Source organism: Rhinolophus sinicus, chromosome 6, assembly GCF_057876585.1.
Source record: "Rhinolophus sinicus isolate RSI-liver-muscle chromosome 6, RSI-T2T, whole genome shotgun sequence".
Lineage (NCBI taxonomy): Eukaryota > Metazoa > Chordata > Mammalia > Chiroptera > Rhinolophidae > Rhinolophus > Rhinolophus sinicus.
The window spans coordinates 57,953,744-57,973,228 of NC_142506.1; the positions used below are offsets into that span (position 1 = coordinate 57,953,744).

The following is a 19,485-nucleotide window of genomic DNA, read 5'->3' on the forward strand; positions in this document are numbered from 1 at the left end:
TTAAAGAGCCACACATACACCTCCCCACAGCAGGTCCAAAACAGAATGACTCATTGCCTACTCTCTTGCTCCATTCCCAAATCCTGGTCAATGGTGCCACCATTCACTCTGCCCTCTCAACACTGAAATCAATCTTAGGTCCTCTTTTTCTTTCAACCAATACAGCAGTGGACCAATAAAGCCTATTGTTTCTACCTCGAGGCTGTATCTAGAACTTGGTCTTTCAACTATTGCTAGTTTTTCATTATGGCTTCTTCGTCTTATACCTAATTATTTCATTAGACTCCTAACTCATGTCTCTTCATTAGTTTTTCCTCCCTTCTAGCCCAATCTTCGCTGTGTTACCAACATTCATTTTCTAGAAAAACAAATCTGATCATGCCTTCCTTCCTCGGCAGACCCCTTCCTCTGGGGTCCTCATTACCTGTACAAAAATGTCAAAGGAAAACATGAACAAAGCATGCTCCAAAGCAGACGGGGAACAGCTCCGCTTTCTTTCCTTTCCTTTCAACCCATCCATCTATCAGAGGTGCTATGTGACCATACACATCTCTGTCTTTGCCAAGGAAAAAGACAAACTGTCTCCTAGTGTATTAAGTCTGATAGTTGTATAAGTGTGTCATTTTCTCCTAGCCCCTCTTGTGGGCACTGGGCCACACTGAATTTCAGACCCCATCAACACCCTAGATTTCTGGATAACAAATACAGCAAATATATGTAAGTGAGCCATACGAAATGTCTAGAGCTTGAATGACTCTCCCCCACCTCTTATGTATGAGCACATGCAGAAAACAAAAGGAGGGCATCCTGGGGCTTGTTTATCCTGGCTCTAGGATTGACTGGTGAGGAAGTACGCACAGCCAATAATGACTAATATCCTCAAATATTACTGATTACTCATATAGCATAATCACAACAAGTAGTCGGAGGCCCACACATTATTTGCTTGTTTTGCTGTTTGCCCCACAATTTCATGTCTACCCAGTAGGGCATCTCCATAGAAGAGCCATTAACTTGCTGCACTAACCTGTATTTAAAGAGCAGTCAATTCTATGGATTCTTTGCTCTTCCTTTGCAGCTAAGTTCCAATTAAACCTGTGTTTGTATTTAGTCAAGTTAAATTGCAGTGACTGTTGAGTTAGGAAAAAATGTAAAATGACTCTTTCTGGGACTCAGTTAGACTGTAGCTGGCACTGATTTTGACTAGAAAAGGAGGTGGAGGTACTTGGGCTTATAAAGCAGAAAAGTCAGTACTCTTTCCTAAGAGACAGCACCGCTATATGTGTCTAGACAACACGTATTTATTGAAGACTTGCTGTTTGCCTGGGCATTGTGGAGCTCTCCAAAAATATATACAATACAGTTTATGAATCCAAGAATTGAGACCACCGATGACCCTTGAACAATGCAGGGGTTAAGAGTATTGACCCCCCACACACACCATGCAATCAAAAAATCATGTATAACTTTGGACTCTCCAAAAAAAATGAACTACTAATGGTCTACTGCTGACCCGAAGCCTTACCAACAACATGAAGAGTTGATCAACACATATTTGTATGTTACATGTATTTGTATGTTACATGTATTATATACCGTATTCTTACAATAAGGTAAGCGAGGGAAAAGTAAATGCTATTAGGAAAATCATGAGGAAGAGAAAATGCATTCATAGTACCATGTGTATTTATTGAAAAAATCCACGTAGAAGTGGCCCCACTCAGTTCAAACCCATGTTGTTCAAGGGTCAGCTGCCCTGAGAGTTAGTGTGTCCAGCTGTGGATGTGAGACACACGCATGGAATGCCAAGTGACAATTTAGGTAATTCCCAATGTCATATTGATCGATTGTCTCAGAGTAGGCCAGGTTGCTGGATAATTGATCTGATTTTCTTATCTCTCATATCAGGGACAATAACACCTGCCCCTCTCCACCTTTACGGGCAGCTCTACAATGACTAATGTCTACTGAACACTAAATATATTCCAGGACTACTTGAAATGCTGTACACATACAGAGGGTGCCCCAAAAAAAGTATACACATTTTAAGAAAGGAAAAAAAAACTGCATTAAAATTGTAATATTCAGTAGATACTGGTAACAAGTGATGCATGCGAGTCCAGTGTGTACATGTTTTTGGCACCCCCAGTATTAACTCATTCAGTCTTCACATCTTCTCTCAAAAATAGGTACTGTTATCCCCATTTGGCAGGTCAGGAAACTTGAGGCACAGAGACTTGACGTTACGTGCTCAAGGTCACATAACGCTCCCATTGGTGGAGAATACTTGATGAAGTGACCATTTCTTGTTACAGAACTCTGAGGCTTAGAAAGTTCTTTCTGTATTGACTCCAAATCTGCCTGTAACTCCTACCCAGCTGGTCATGGTGCTGCCCTCTGGGTCCAAACAACAACAACAACAACAATACATGTAACTGTTCTTCCCCATGTCAGCGTTTCCAGATTTGAGGACCATGGTTGTGTCTTCCTTCCGGTTGTTTTTACTCTAGGCTAAGCAACTTCAGTTCCTGAAACTATTTCAAATCTGTCCAGTTTGGAGACGTCCTTATTCTGCTGTTATTATCCCAGTGGTACACGCTGTGCCCTCGCATTTTGCGGTCAGGCAGTGTTTCTGCTTAGCATTCGGCAGACCCCTCCCCCCACCCCATTCACAAAATGGAGAGAAAAGCTCATTTTTGTGACATTGTTTCTTGGCCTCTTCAGTAACAAAAACAGCTAAAGTCTATGATGGCTTATTACCTGCCAGTCCCTATGCTATGACTTATGTTTTAATCAGTCATCGCAAGACACCTATGGGTTAGTTGCTGTTTTCTTCCTGTTTTCATGAAGAAGCAGAAGCACAGAGAAGTTAAGATTTGATCCTATGTTACCCAGCATATGAGTACACAGCGACGAGCTATTCCCAGGAATAATAGCAGAAGAATCACAGGGGCTTAGACGAGTATATATTTAAAGAACTCATAGCGTGTGGTTGTAAGGTACTTTTAGTACATACTTTGCCTTTTTTGTGTAAACAACCCCTTGTCTTATGAATATCTCACACAATTCTCAGATTTTATGTTGAATATAGCAAGAATAAAGCACCTCCTAGGACTCAGAGGAGACGACCCCCTCGGGGGCCTCTGGTCAGCTTCACGGATGTTCCATCAGCCTGACTGACCAGGACCTGCCTCAGTGATGAGCCCAGATCAGCTAGAGAATGAGCCCCCACTCAGTGGGGGACAGACTGTCAGCCCAGGGCAGGCGTTGGTATTGTTGTGAGGGTGCGAAATATTTGCTCTTGCCTCTAGGGCCCTCAAGTATGTTTCATATCAAGGGGCATTTTGTTGCTACAAGACATTTCTATATCCTAGAGATAGATGATAGATAGATAGATAGATAGATAGATAGATAGATAGATAGATAGACAGAACATATATAGCTAGATAGAGCTATATATTGATATCTATGATACGTAGATGTAGATATATTTCTGACCTTTGTTGTTATCATATTTATTTCATCTAAGATGATGGGCTTCTGGAGTGAAAACATGCCTGTTGGTGGGCACGGTTGTGACACCAAAGCATGATAGTACAGGGGGAAGGAGAGCAGAATTCTAGAGAGGACAAATCCCTGGCATAAAAAATGAGCAGGGAGAGTGACGAAGGCGATTCAAAAATGAAGTTAGAGGTGGCAAAGGTACAGAGAGAGAGCGAGATAGGAAGGAACAGACCAACTTGGATAGCCCTAGAATCCAAGGAAAGTATGATAAAACCAAACCCAGGGCCAAGAAACACAAAAGGTCAGACCCTAAACACATAGCAAACTCCAGGGCCTGTGACGTGATTGTGGGGTGGGCTTGACAGAAACTACAGACAGTGTCCAATGTCTAGACGAGGATAAAGAGAAAACTCACCCTGCCAACAGAATGGTCAGCCCAGGGCCTCTTATGCCCATTGAGTTTAAGTGAAAGTCTGCTGTTGAAACCAGCGGGGAAGGAATTTTTCATCAGAGTTGCCAGCTAGGTAACATGCTGTGTTTTGAGGGAAGTGTGGGGGGGGGGGCAGGATGGAATAGTGGTGACCATGTTTCTCAATGATCCTGCCCCAAATTGGCCTTGGTCCCCAAAGACACACCTCGTTCTCCTTCTCTGGCTCCCATTGTTCCTTCCCCGTCACCCAAGGAGAGAGGCTCTTTTGGGGACATAGTATCACAGACATTTCGTTGGTGTGCTGAATAAGGAAAAGCCCCCCTTTTCTGTTGAACTACACCTCGCAACACTGCTTCCAGGGCTTACTCTGGAGTGGTGCCATTGGTGTTGGGTGACTTCAGGTTTCATGGCGATGCATTTCCAGGCAAGATGAGTGCATCTCCCACTTTGCTGGGTGGTATTTCACCTTTCAGTGTGTTGCGCACTGAGCAGAGCCTCACTGAGGAAGATGGAATTGCATCTGTTTCCCTTCATGGCCACCCCAAGGCAAGGCGATCATTCCATCTCAGGGCCCAAGCTGGCCAGCTCATGGGGGAAGTGAGAATGAGCTGGGATCTGCTCCCTGAATCATCCGCCAGCTGTCTGCACCCCGCAGAGGCAGACCTGACCTGCTTTCATGATGAACCATGAGGTTAGAAGGAGGGAAATCCAGCTGGGTGAGTCAGTCCCAGGTGGGTTCTTCAGGCAGCAGCATCTGGCCGCTTCCTCTTCTGGACTGCACATGGAGCACACTCAGTCTGGAATTCGTTAGGCGATCGTAAGCCCAGAACAACCTGATGTCATCTTTCAAAGGTGACCTGATCCCAGAGCATAAAGCTGACCCTCACACGACTCTCCCAAACTACACGCTATGGTTGGGCCAACATTTCCAGCAGATGCACTAATCTCTTCACCGTTGCCATGTTTGGGCTAGTTTTTTGGGCACCTGAACACACTAATGAGATGCTGCTGAGCTTAACTCCAGCCATACTCAGCTGTTTATTGCAGCCTCCCGCTAGACTCTCCCAGCTTATTTCTATGTAAGCCAGGGTTAAAAGGCCAGCTCCTTCTCCATGTCCCTGACACAAAGTGGGTGCTACTATGGGCATCCAAAGAGGCCACTGGCATATGGTCATCTGTGACCTTTCACGTGATGTCAGAAGCTACAAAGCTTGTGCCCACACCTGAGCTCAGGTCACTGTGTGTTCCATCCGTCAGCTGGCTCTTCCTTTTGGTAGGAGCTAGAAAACCAGCACTCTCCACGGGGGACGCACTGGCTCATCCTCGCTTGTGACATTGCCCTGCAATATTGACCATCCCAGGGGTGTGCAGAATAGAAACTTGGCAACCATCTCTTCAACGTCAAAGTCGGCAGTGACCATAGGGAAGTTACAAAATCACTTCAAAGCAAGGCCAGCAAGTCTGCTTCAAAGCAGAAGGGCCAGCCACTTCTTTCCTTTTTTTTTTTGTTTGTTCTTGTTTAATACAGATTTTCACGTTCTGCCTTAGACTTATTGATTTAGTTTAATAAACTCTTGAGGTGATTCGATTTTGCCAGCCAGGTTTGTAACCACTGGTCTACAATGTTTTTCTTAGTTTTAATCTCATTGTATGAGTCTACGGGTATATGAACATGAGGGCAGGTAGAAACTTGGGTCTGTAATTCTCTGATTGTTTTATTCCTTTGGCTGGGTCAGAAATCTTCTTTCTTTCTGTCTCTTGATGAGTTAGGTGTGAAGGAAAGTTGTGGTGTGATGGCTGTCCCACTCACAGGCTGAGCATTGGTGGATGAGGTGACCAGATGTCTGTACTTGTGCATTCTCGTTCTTAAAAGCAAGTTCCTACTCTTCACCAGACCGTGATTTATCCACAGAAGTGTTTACTGAAGCAATGTGCCAGAAAATATTAGAAATCAATAAATTCCAAACGTTGAGAGTTTATTAAAGATTTTACGGTACATCCCTCATTGCTGTTTTAAAATTCTATTTGCAAAGAATTCTGCATAGAAAAACTCTTTGCAGTCAATCCTTATGGTATTAGGTTGGTGCAAAAGTAATTGCGGTTTTTGCAATTATTTTTAACCTTTTAAACTGCAATTACGTTTGCACCAACCTAATATACTATTAGCTGAAAAAAACAGTGCACAATATTTTATACATAGTATTTCAAATACTGAAAAAACACATGGAGACATAATGGAAATAGATTCACTGCAATATTAACAGCTGTTTTCTATGGGTAGAGGAATTTTTTTATATTTTTATTTCCATTTTTCTAGATTAAAAAATTTTTTCTACGATGGTTCTATTACTAACTTTTGTATTAATGTGTCAAAGGCTATTTAGCAAATTTTACATGGATATTAGAATAAAGTGAGGTAAATAACGGAAGGCAGCTGAGAAAAATGTGGGTGAACACTGTTGTTTTTAACGGTGATTACTCAACTCCAGGGGAAGCAGTAATAAAATTTTAATTCAGAAATTATCCAAGAACAGATTGTACCATTCCATAGACAGGTGATAAGTATACGCCAAATTAACACATCACCCTTTCAGTTCTGCTTCAAGTGATGGTGTCAGTCCTTGAAACACCTCAAGGGAGAATACGAATCTGTGCCTCAGAGGTGAAGTGTGCTTGTCTCAAGCCCCTGACGACTATCAGTTTACTTCGCATTGTCCCAAATCACTCGTGGATGAGCAGAGAAGTATTTTGCCCTGTGAATAGGCACCATGGCCTGCCCACCTTCCCTTGCTGGTCCAACACTGACTTTGGTGACTGTCTCCTCAGAACCGCAGGCAGCGGGGACATCTGGATGTGGGCGAGCTCTGGGTTTCCTACCTTCTTCAGCTGTGGTGTGCACATGTGATGAGCGTGGCCACTTTGGGAGATGACATTTGCCCAGGCCAGGTGCTCAGCTCTAATCTGGCTTCCTCTTCTTTCTTGTCTCCCAAAGGGCATAATCCCAGTCTCCAAATATAAACTGTGTCATCTTAAAATACATGCCCTCTTCAGCCAGGGTTTTCCTTTTTTGCCCAGCTGGCATGACCAAGATTTCTATTAATAAAGATAAAGCCAAGTGGCCAAACGTGGCTCCAACAGAGGAGTCCTCTGTGGGGGCGCCAGGGCTCGGGGTATGCAGATATGATCTGCCCCTTTGCTTTTCTCTGGGAAACAGCCCACGAGACTGGCAGGTGGTACTAGCCCTGGGGACCACCTGTGCTTGCTTTTCTTTGTCACATTACAGTCAGCCTTGACCACCAACTTTGCACCCTAGAGAAGAATCCCTGAAGGGCGGACTAAGCCAGGTGGGTGAGCAGTAAGAGCCCATAAACCTGGCCAGACCCCCGCTCCCCTACCATTTCTGATGCTCACCGTCAGTCACAATGCTAATATCAGGGAGAAGCCAGTGCTGGAACAATCAGTCCTGGGCCCATACAGTCTTGTGTCCTCATTCTGGCTGTGACCCAGGGAACACACGGAGTAGAACTCGATACTCATCCTCACTGATCTCTGTCCATAGCATCCAAGAACCTCTAAATAAACCCTGCTTACTCCAATCCTAATAATAGCCACAACGCGTTGAGAGCTTACTATGGGCCAGGCCCTTCAAACACAGATGCCTGAGCTTCACAACACGCCTGTAAGGTGGCTATTACTCTGTTTCACAGATGCAGAGGCCAAGACTCAGAGAGGTTCAATAACTCTCCAGTCACGTATTTCGATATAGTCGAGTCTGCATTCAAACACAGACCCACTACCCCATTCTCCTAAACATTTCACTTTCTTCAAATTCCAGTGTACTGTTTGCAAGTATTTGCAAGACAATTCAATAACTTCCCATCCTCCAAAGGCAGAGGAGTGGGGTCAAGAACGTGCTATTTATTTGCCCCAGGCTCGCTCTAAGTGACCTTGGAGAGCAGGCCATAGATTTGCAGCCATCCCTTCCGAAACTGAGAAGGACCAAAATGTTACTTGAGCTACCCTGGTGGGGATTAGCTTTTGGGGGACTTAGGACATCAAGCAGACTTCTTAAAAGGGGAATTACGATTGTGCAATATCATTTTATAGCAGAGTTTACAAAGGCTGAAGGACTTTGGTTCTACTATTAACGGCTCAAGGTGTCTCTTGCCAGAAAGGGTGACAAATGTCCTTCCTGGGAGAGCACATAGCCTCAGCTTATAAGTTAATGGAAGGAAAAGCTCCTACCAAGAGAGGCAATAGGTAAGGGTTCAGGAAAACTGCCCCAGGAATGGGAAACCTGATGGTCAGTCCCAGACGTGGATGGCAGCTTGTTGCTACACCTCTGTTGCTCCAAAATGAATTTTAATGGGTTCTCCGTGATCTCTAATCTAGTTACACAGAGTGTGGGGAAAGAGTGATTGTCGTGGCACCGAGGGCATCAGTGTATGCCCACCTCCTTCATGCCTTTCCGCCGAACGTCCTGCCATTCTGATTCCCAAGGGATAGCTAGGGTTGGACAACCAGGTCAAGTAGGATGGGGGATGGCCTGGAAGGGCACGGGCGTTAGGTTTCCATGGGTCCCCATTCAGGGCAGCCCTCTGCACAAGCCAGCATCACAGCCCTCTAGAAACTCCTGGGGACCAGGATTCAAGGGTCCTGACCAGCAGCCTTGACTCTGCTTCGTTAAAGCATTTTGACGGCATCTGCCTTTTCCTTTCTCTGTCCTTGTGTGTATGTTTGGTATATGCTCTCAGAATTCAACTCAAACAACATACTGTGTGTTAACACCTAAATATCAGAATGAAGGGAGAGAGGCCCTGGAAAAGGTTACCATCTCATAGAGTGTGGCATAAGACAGGTTTTTAGAGGAAAATAAATAAAGACAAAAGAGATGATGCTGTGTGCTTTCAAAGGAGAAAGAAGTCACATTTTCTCAGAAGACTGATTCTTACATGTAAAAATTAAATATGCGGTTAAAAAGGAGACATCACAATGCAACGGAGAAGCATGGCATTATCCAAACTCCATTTATGGTGCTGTAAAAACTATTAGCATTTGGAAACAAAGATCAGCCCAGGCCTTCCTTTTCAGACATACAAAAATAAATTAGAACTGGAAAAAATGAATTAAGTATTTAAAAAGAAAACCACAGAAAATGAGAAGATAATAGAAATAAGTCATCCCCAAGAGGTCAGAACTTAAGTATAGAAATAATAGAAGACATGTCAAGGAAATCTGGTAAATTACAGATTTGGGTCTTTTAACATTTAGAAGCTCTATGCGTAATACTTAAAATCTTCATGGAAATATAGCCTAAATGAAAAGATTTTTTCCCAACTGATTCAGAAAAACAACTGCAGTGATCTGGGCTGGCAAAGGTTAATATCTTTATTCATCTACGTAGCTCATAGCAATTGCCCAGTCAAACCCTTGGAGAAGGAGTGGGATCCCCCCATTTTACAGATAAGAAAACTGGCACATTGTAGCAAAGGAACTCACTGCAGGGAGGAGAGAATTCACCGCAGAGTTGGAGCCAGATTCGTGGGACTCAGGACGCATGGGCTGGATTTCGTGTACATTTCCGCCTTTAATCAGTCACAGAGCCCCATGTGAGTTTCTTCCTGCTGGGACGGAAGGAATATTCACCTTTTCTACAGCACGGAGCGTGACCAATCGTTGCCCAGGTGCAGTGCACTTAGGTCTGAGACAAACTGTGAAAGAATTTTTGGAAAAGATTGGGGTTTCAGAGAGGTAGTTATTTATCCCAAAGAAAGTTAAGTATCATCTATGAAGGAGAACTAAAAGAAAGAAGCAAAAAAAAAAAACAACAAAAAAAGTATATGCATTGTTATTCTGTCCTATGTAGTAATTCTTAAGTATAATGCTGAAAAGACAGGATGACGATTAATTAAAATCAGAATATGCCAATAATCCTAAAGCAGGAGTTTTATGTTAATCATCACAACGTGTTAGTATTTCGCTTTTGATAACAAATAAAAAAACCGTTGTAGAAATATTTTGAGCTATTTTGGAGAAAGGTATAATACATTCAGAGTAATGCGTAAAGGTTCGCTGTTTCTCTTCTGTGGTTACTGTCAGGATCTTAAACACTGGATTGAGCCTCTTTTTTTAATCCTTGGGCTACATATATACACACTTAGGTCATAATAACCTGTGATTGTACATTCTCCTGGGAGGAAGAGGGCAGGGTGACAAGGTGAGCTTTATGATTCAAAGTCTGGTGGATAATGACTGTCAGACAGAAACTAATTAAAAAAAATTTCCATAAACCCCAAATACAGCATCAAAAGCAATAGTTTAATCAGATCATTTCATATTTTTTCGGAGGAGTCACTATATATATACATATATAAAAGTATATATATATATATATATACTTTTTTTCCAACACATGAAGGACAAAAAGATGAGACCCATGGGAAATGAGTTCCTCACAACACAGCTATTTAATTGATCTATTTGGAGCCCTTAGACCATGTTGCTGCATGTTAATTGGAAGTCACTTTTAAGCAAGACTCAGCTTGGATCACGACTGATTTAATGCAGCAGAGCGGGCCTGCCCAACTTGGGGGGAAAGTGTGCATGAAAGCCCTGGTATTACAAGCCCTGTGGAGGGAGCGTTCATTTAGACGAGACAGAACAACAAATCTAGAACTCCAGGGATGACACAGACCTTGGCAGCCTTTCAGAAGTGGTAAGCCAAGTCTTCATTTACTCACCCCTCGCATCCAACGACGTGGGGCAACAGACTGCCAGTAGCCCCCTCTGCCACAAGCCTTCCCCGCGGGGCTGTCTCAGCCCCAGGTTCCAGGTTCAAAGTAGGCCTTTGGGAAAGATAGAGTGAATAACTCCTGATTTAATGTACTATTTCCAGACACCTGACAGGGCACTGTTATAAATTCATCTTGCTGGGGCTCGGGAGTTTGTTTTCTTTCTTTTTTGTCTTGGCCGCTTCAAAGAGTACCTCACAGTCAGAATACTTCAGGAGGCGGAGTTAAATGTGCTACACTGAAAGATGATGCCCCAAGACTTTGTTAGAGCTTCTGTGAATATGGGCACCCAGGGGAGAACACGCATGAGGCTAGGTCAGGTTCCTCGATATCGGGAGGGGTAAGATCACCATGAAGGAGAAAGAAGGAGAAAGAACCTGTCAGGGCTATAGGGGCCGTGCCTTCCTCCTTTAATGTGTACAATGTGAGGGACCAGTCCCTGATTTGGGGGTGCTAATGTACAGCTTGGGAAGGGAGAATGATTATTCACCATCTGTATTTATTAACTACAAAATGGATACATCATTTTGCGTCCCCAGATATGCAAGTGCTGAACTTGGTAGCGTCGTAACTACATCTGAAGTTGGCAGTGTGGCACACACCCCTCTGTCCCCCCATGGGCCACTTACCTACCTGGTATTTTCTTCCAAAAACTATTCTTTGGTAATAGTCACAACACATGTGTCGATACTAAACATTTAGTAAATTTCAGAAGCAGATACTCTATTTAATGCCACTTGATAAGTTCTGGAATACAACATTTCTGTAGCACTGGGCGTCATTGAAATGAATGCATGGTGACAAACTGCGACCCTGTATATAACTGGGGAACTTAGTAGGGGATTGTCTGGTTTCTTGACTGAAGACAATGTGTGTTGCTTTTGAGTTTAAAATTGATTTTAAATCTCTAGTTACTGAGTATTTTACTGAGAGACTAGGATTATGCAGACATCATGCCAAAGAAATGTGTAGTCAAAAAATAGATGATTGCGTAATGATTTTATCTATTCACCAAGATCCTATATTTGAAATCTTTGCATGTGTGTTCACTGATTCTGGGGTGGAGGAGGGTGGAGTTGTTACATTGCTAATTAAACTACACATTTGTTTCGTCAACAATTTCTTTCAACTAAGCACCTGCTATGTGTCTAGCACTGTACAAACTCCGCCTTGGCAGAGAAGAGTAATAGAGGGATTTTTTTTCCTTAAAGAACTTACAAAGCAGCAGGGGGTAGGTAGACAGTGACAAAAGCTGATGCAGAGAAACAAGCAAGGCAGAAGAGGAGCAATGGCAGACAGCTGGGACTTCTGTGAGATCTGGCCCTAAAGGACGACTGAGATTTTCACAGGGAGGACCGGTGTGGGGGCTTCTGGGAGGGGGCAAGGTGAGCAGAGGTGCAGGGGGTGGAGGAGGAAGTATAGCAGCGGGTGGTCTTATTTGGCTGGAAGACACTCCAAACGAAAAGGCATGGAAAGAGGGCAATGAGCTAGTGAGGAAGCTGCCTGTGGAGTGTTGCAGCCTCTCTGGGTTGAAATTAAGCAGCTGCTTATTTCTTGGTGGGTTTTTGTACCAGGAAACGGGGTGAGCAGGTCTGCACTTTAGGACAGTTCGATGGGGCAGAGACAGGGAAAGGGGCTGTGATGGGGGAAAGAATGTCTCATTTCAAATAGTTTAAATCATTTTGAAGTTTGGATGGCTTCCTTCCAGCTAATCAAAGAGCAGCATCGTGAAGAAATGCATTAAAAATTCAGAGGTCTGAGTTCTAGCCCTCGCTTTGCTACTGATTCGTTTTGCGTGGGGAGGAGTCACGTCATGTCACTAATGCTTCATATTCTCATCTGTGTAGGGGTCTGTGTGTGTGTGTGTGTGTGTGTGTCTTGAGGTCTAAGGTGAGTTGTATGATCCTGTATGATGGGTACATCCATCATTTCCTCCTTTGGTATTTTCATATCAGAATTTCCAAAGTTATTTCAATAGGCTATTACTTCTGCCTTCTTCTAATACAGTCAGCTCCCTTGAGATGGCCACACAGCGTTTAACCCCCAGAGGTCCTCTCCGTCTGCTTGCGTATTTGTCACTTAACATTTTACCCAGGAAAAGAAGAAAGCAATACCCTGCTTTCTTTCATGTCTCTCTACATGTCACGGTCTCTAAGCTTTAGGGTCTAATGGCCTGGACTGCAAACCAACACCTCTCTGTGCTGGCAAAGTGTTCTTAAGGACAGCTAATAATTGAGTGAAGTTGGGAGGGGGTGACATGAGGGACAATTAGTCCAGAGTAGAAGAGAGCGTCCACGTGTCCTCTCTCCCAGGCCTCACATGGACAAACCTCTCCATGCCCGTTCACTTAATCATGTCTGTCCTGTGAAAGACAACACACATTTTCCAAGAGAACATTTCCACTGACACCTTAGATTGCTGTTTCAAAATGGAGACGTGTTATCGGGATGAGAATCACATACGGCGAATACACAGGAATACGTGTTATAATGGAAGTTGCTTCTAGAAAATACCCAATACTAAGAAATAAATGAGAATGCTATCCATTAACTAGATGACTACATATTTGGATATATATATATATATATATATATATATATATATATATATATATATATATTTGCATGTTTTTTAAAACTTTTTGTCCAGATCTTTATATATATGGTTTTTACGTTTTATTATTTGATCTTTATGTTTAATTTATGGATAGCCCTTTTTTCACTGACCCCAATACTTTAGTAAGAAAAGCAATCCTTTCTGGGCTGGGGGAGTTTGGCAAAAGACAGGACCATCAAATGCAGTGATTCTCAAATTTTTGTACTCTACCTTCTTAACCAAGAGCTTGTCAAATCTACTCTGCAACCATGGATTTTTCAGTCAGATGTTTTCAATTTCTTTTCCAGTGTGGTGTTGACTCAGACATTCGGCAGGTTTATAATTTCTCCATTCTCCCCTGCCACTCATTGTCAAGTTTTAGATTTTCTCATTTAATAGCTGTGCCACTATTCTAAAAATCTTTCTAAAAATCTTTATGAAGTTTCTAAACCCAGTGCCATAGAAGTTGAGAACTACTGTCTGACATTATCCTTTGAGGAACTGAGTGTTATATTTTATAGTTTGTGTTCATTAATACTCTGCCTAATATGCTACTTTCTTAACTTGCAGTGACAGCCCAATTCTTCCCACTGGTTAACGGAGTTGGGATAAGCAGGGTCTCCCTTTCAACCCCAGGGCTTGCCTGGGAGCCCTGACTTTGTCTGCCCTGGAAATAGGAGCAGTAGATACCTGAGGTTGGAGGTTTGCCCTCCTCTTGCCCCTGTGCCCGTGGTATCGCACAGAACCCATTCCTCCCCCTGCCTCTGTGTGAGCAGAAGCTTTCTGGGCTGGCTTCGTCACCCTTCCCATGACTCCCTCTCTACCCACTTCAGCCACCTGGAAGGTCACCGACCTCTGAGCTCCTCTAGCACTGACTACCTGTCCCCAGCACTTAGTCATTCTGCTTTGTCCTGCTTCCTGAATAGTGGGTCTGCTGTTGACTGTGAAGCCATCAAATTTCCCACAGATGGAGAGGATGTCCTACTTGTATCAGGGAATCGTCGGGCATTGGCTCAGCATGTTTTACAGCAGTAGGCAGAGAGAGATGCTCCCCCAAACACCTGAATGTAGGGTAGCTAAGCAAATGGGGGGGAAAAGAACAGGATCAACTTTGACCTTCACTAGTCCCAGATACAGTTCACTATCTCTGGGATGTTTCTAACACAGCCAAGCTAGAGGGGCATCAGAGCTGTACTCAAGTGCCTCAAAAGGATATTATGAAGACGCTCTCAATGCAGACCTTTCATGGGTCTTCCCTTCAAGGGGAAGCATCCCCTAAAGCAGGAGCCACCTGTGGTTTGCCACCAACTACTGTGTAACCTCAGCATATTACTGTCCCTCTGTGGCCTCCACGTGCTCATCTGAAAAGTGAAACAGGTGAGTGCAGTGACATCCACGTTTCCTTCCAATCCTGGGTCCTGAGCATCAGGTTATTGCTGCTATTATCTCCATCCTTCTTCAGAAACTCAGCAACATGCCCTGCCGTGGTGGTCCTCCAAGCTCTCCTCTGAAGTTCAGGGACACAGTGGAGTGACACACCTGTTCCAGGCTCCTATCTCCCCTCGTGTCTGCCTTCTCTCTGCAAATAAGAGACTACAATGTCACTCTCTGCTCTCATGCCTCATTTGTCCGACCTCTCTTCTTTCCATGTCTTAAACAAAAGCTTCAAAGCCACCTTGTCTCCTCAAAAATATGGTAGTGTTGAGAGAGAGAGTGCAGGAGTGGAGCTCTGGGGTGGGACCTTGGGTTTTCATGCTTCTGCCTTTTCTGGGCATGGCCATTTAACTAAAATTGAATGACCATTCTCACAGGTCAAAGATTGCACTTGGTGCGTGGAAAGATATATGAGAAGCAGGAACCCACAGCCTAGTGGGAAATTGATCCAAGCAGTGTAGGAATGTGGCATCCATGGAGGTCTGAACAGTATGTCCATCTCCAGAGACTTGGCAGAGTGTGTGATGGACTCCAAGGGGCACAGCTCTGCGGGCTTTAAGACCAAGTACCAGGCTTGTGAAACTGGGATTTGGATCCTTGAAAAGAAAAGGGTAGAAGATGCCAATTTACTTTCGAGTGTCACTGGGTGAGTCAACAACTCACCTCGAGGCCTCTGTGTCCAGGGCCCTCGGTGGTTTTCAGCAGATGGACATGAATTTGTGTGGGACCCTGCTTGGTGCCATGCCAATTGAACTCAGTTAATCCAGGCTAGGAATCGTGCCCCTAGCTTCTGGCGACAGGTGTTCTAAGGATGTCACAACACTTCGGGGATCTTTCTACCTGAACTGTAACCCTGGCGGGGAAGAGCCATTTCCTGTCAGCCATAATTTTACCGGAGAGGTACTCAAGCAGATGTCACAGACAGACAGTGGAGCAGAGAACAGCATGGGTAGCAGCAGTGAGGAACTTTCCACGGTGTGACAGAAGCTGTCAGTGCCCTGACCTACTTCCCCTGCCCTTCCCACTTCAGTAAACAGGGGCCACCTTCCAACTGCCACCAGAGGCTGTTTTTCCCACCTGTGCAGCAGGACAGAATAGGAAATTAAAGTCCTCAGTCCCTACTGCTGGACTTAGTGTGTCAGTACCCCACCGCCCCTGCCCCTCTGGCCATGTTCTCTGGAACACGTGTTCTCTGGCATTCTCCGGAGTTCTCCAACAGGATTAAACTTCAGTTGCCCAACGTGGTAACTTAGTTCCTAGCTCTTTATTGGCTGCCTTCTCTTTCCCATCTGACTTCACTCTCCCACCAGTGTTTCCTTCAACCTTCTCCCAAATATAAATTACTTGCACCCCACTTTTTTTTTTTGTCTCAGCCTCTTCTTCCGTAGGTGAAGAGGGACCCAAACTAAAACAAATCTTCAGCAAGACATTGCGAGATACCTGGAATCTGGCAGGCACAAGAAGGTTGCAAGTTGAAAGTCACTGGATGCCATTAAATCAATCCATGGGCTGCATGGAGACTCAGAGCTATAAATGAACTTTGTTACCGCCAAGATTTTTACCTTTACCATTGCTTCTCCTCCTACAGGAAGGTGTGATACAGGGAAGCCAGGGTTTCAGGAAGTGGAAACAAGTGATTATAGAAGTAGCGGAAGGGCTAGGGTAGGACAGGAAGCAGTCACTATCTCACCAGTGTGCCTGTCGCATACCTGACTGGGTGGGCTGGGGAAGGAAGGCAAGGTGGGTTCTTGGTACAGCAGCCATTCTCTAAGAGACTGTCCCTGCCATATATGTGACATTTTTTACTCACAAGGCAAAGCTGTTCACAAGATAAGGCTGGCAGTCTCTTGCTCTTTATCCATAAAGAGAGGAACACCCAGAGCTTCTACTAAAGTTGTGGAACCCCCGAGCTTGGAGGGTTCCTCCTCCAGTGGCACGGCTCCCGGCTCGGGAAGTGGGTCCTCGGAGCCATGAACTTGCTAGACAGAAGCATGTAGGCACTTGGCTTTCCCAGGTCTTCCTCTCCACATTCCTGCTGGGACTTTCAGTTCTGTTCTTGACTTGGATATTTCCTACATGAGTTATGCTATAAAATAAACCAGTGATGACAACAACCAAAAATTCAGACTTAAAAAATAGCAACAGCAAATTACCCAAATTTTCTGCTCCAAAATCCCCAAGAAGGTTACCTCTAATTTGAGGTAACCGTTGATTTAATAACTTCCCCTATGCGGCAACCCCAGGCTTCCCCACCAGCTGTGAATAACCTTTCCTTCCGTCAGTTTGCATTTTGACTCTGTTGGTTTTCTCCTGTCTTCCTAAGGCTGCAGCAAAGTCTGATAACCCATGTTTGGGCAACCCCTGGCTCCCACCCTACGTAGCCTACTTGTCACTTTTCTACCTGGTTTATCGTAGTTAGGAAGCCTGGATCCAGCCTTCCTTCTGGAGCACCATCCTGCAGGGCTGGACCTCATGTTGGAGGCCAGTCACAGGCCTCACTGGCTGGCTACTGAGGATGCATCGATCTGACTCTGCTTCATTAGGATTGAATGTGAGTCACAGAACAGCAGGGATGGGGGCTGCAGTCAGGATAGAGTGACGGAGAGCAGTCAGAGGTGATGGACCAACACTGACGCCTCCACACAGAATAGGTTGGTGTCAGTACAACTTCCCAGTTCTCTCACCGTCAATGACAACATGGCTTATCATCGGAAACGCAAACTTAACTTTGTTGGAAGAAAATAAAGAAAACAGATATATTGTTAAATGTCATCACTACCCTTGAAGATGTCAGGACAGTGGGCTTTTCTCGTTCTTTGGTTTGTGACGCTCTAGGGTCAGTCACGACAGAGCTGATCTCATCTTTTGTCATTCTTTTCCAAGGGAGGCAAAGAACATTCTGATTAGGGTATTATATAGGTATGCCGCCAATGGCGCAGGAATAGCTAAATGACTTACCAATGTCACCTAGTCAAGTCAGGCTAATATCTTCAGTCCACTGATGGCAACATAGAAATAAAGAAAATCTGAAGATTTTTACGCTGCCATGATTTCAACTCTGAGTACCATGCTTTCAGGCTTGAGTTGGATCTTTCAGTTGTGAAAAACAGTTATTTTCTAGAACAGTGATAACCACTTAGAATTTTGGTAGGGATTTTAAAATATTTTTACTATAAACACTAATCCGTTACTTTAAATAATACGCTATTGCTGGATTATAGTTATTAGTAATCATAAATAAGTGAGACCATATTTGAGTTTCTACAAGAATATGTGAATTTCACTGACCTGGAATGACATAGCAAGGACCCAGGGTATCAGTAATACCTTATGACTGCAGTATTTCTGCAACTGACCAAGTACTTTTGCATACATTTCACATACGATTACCTTGTATTATTTCAGTTATAGAAATGAGACTAGTATAGAGTGACAAAACCATCCTGCTGGTAACAAACAAACCAGATCTCTTTCCTTATCCCGTCTTCTTCTCTACTCCAATCACCCACTCTAGTAACTGACATTGATAACCAAATTCTTACCCAACAAACCTCTTGAGGGTTCTTCACATTAGTAGAAACTGAACTCCTGTTTTTAGCACTTGTTCTAAAGCCAAAAATACGTTCACGTTTCAGTTGTTCGGGTTGACCCAGATTTCTACCATTTATGTCCGGTCTGTTTGTCTTCAAACTAGCAAAACTTGATAACTGTTCCAGCTTTGCAAAACTTGATAACTCCCAGCTTTGCAGTAGTCTCTGAAATAATAAGGAAAAGAAAGCATATTAGGACTCTGTTTATCAAACACCTAAAATCACTCCCCAAACCAAGGTTTTTCTTGACCAGCTGGTTTTCAGGCAAAACAAGATCACACCTGCCAGTAATGTCTAGCGTATCGTATTTTCAAAGGTAAGAAAAACACATTTCCAGCCCTCAGTCCAATTAGTCACAGAGGTAGGCTGATGCAACTATGGAAACATAATTACTTGCGGTAGATGAGGTTAAAATATTCATATGTTTTAGACCCTGGATGAGAAATCACATCCATTTAGGACATCCTTCTAGATTAACTGTACTCTTGACATGCCATCCTAAATCCACACTGCAGTCCTGCACCCCTGGCTCACAGGCTACTTTTAAACTGTTCTCAAGTCATTTCACGCTCAGCAATCTCTTGGAAAGCTAGAATTACATCTCTGCATTCGGTTCCATCTCCCTTTATCCCAAGACAAAGAAAAGGGAGAATAAACATGGGAAGTGCAGTTAGAAGGTGTGTGTGTTACCGTTGCAACTCAGCCATCCACCAGCAGCGGAGATGTAGATGAGCTTCACAGAAGCCTTTTCCGTGAAATAAAGATAACAGCCTCTCCCTTCCAGGTGAGCTGGGAAGATTAAATGAGAAGATAGATGGAAAGTGCTCCACGCAGAGCCCAGAGCCTCATGGATCTTGTGTAAGGCTGCCTGTTTGGTACAGGTTTCCCCATGGGCCTTGCGCCTGGTAGACACTTGTTACGTAAGTGTTCACCCTACATGTACACCCTGAACACAGGTATTTCCAGACATGGTTTCTCAGTCAGTTACGGCTTTCTCCTTCATCCGGGAAGAACTGCGTTGAACCACCTCAGAACTAGCGCTATCTGCCCTCTGTAATTCAGTTATTCTATAAATGGATCGCCTAGCGAATGGTTCCTGAAAGCATTTGGTCTTCTCAAGAGGATGTGGTCGTGTCACTGA

General features: G+C 44.0%; 1 protein-coding gene and 1 long non-coding RNA gene across 2 annotated transcripts in view; one reads left to right on the forward strand and one right to left on the reverse strand.

Moving 5' to 3' along the window:
* LOC109451963 (uncharacterized) overlaps nt 1-19,485 on the forward strand; it is a 382,815-nt gene that overhangs the window by 301,072 nt on the left and 62,258 nt on the right. The gene's annotated exons all lie outside the window — the stretch shown is intronic.
* Nucleotides 9,434-17,911, reverse strand: LOC141567924 (uncharacterized). Its single transcript, XR_012490911.2, has 3 exons — nt 16,565-17,911; nt 10,675-10,779; nt 9,434-9,645 (listed from the first exon to the last, which is right to left on the reverse strand). It is a non-coding gene; the product is annotated as an uncharacterized LOC141567924 (long non-coding RNA).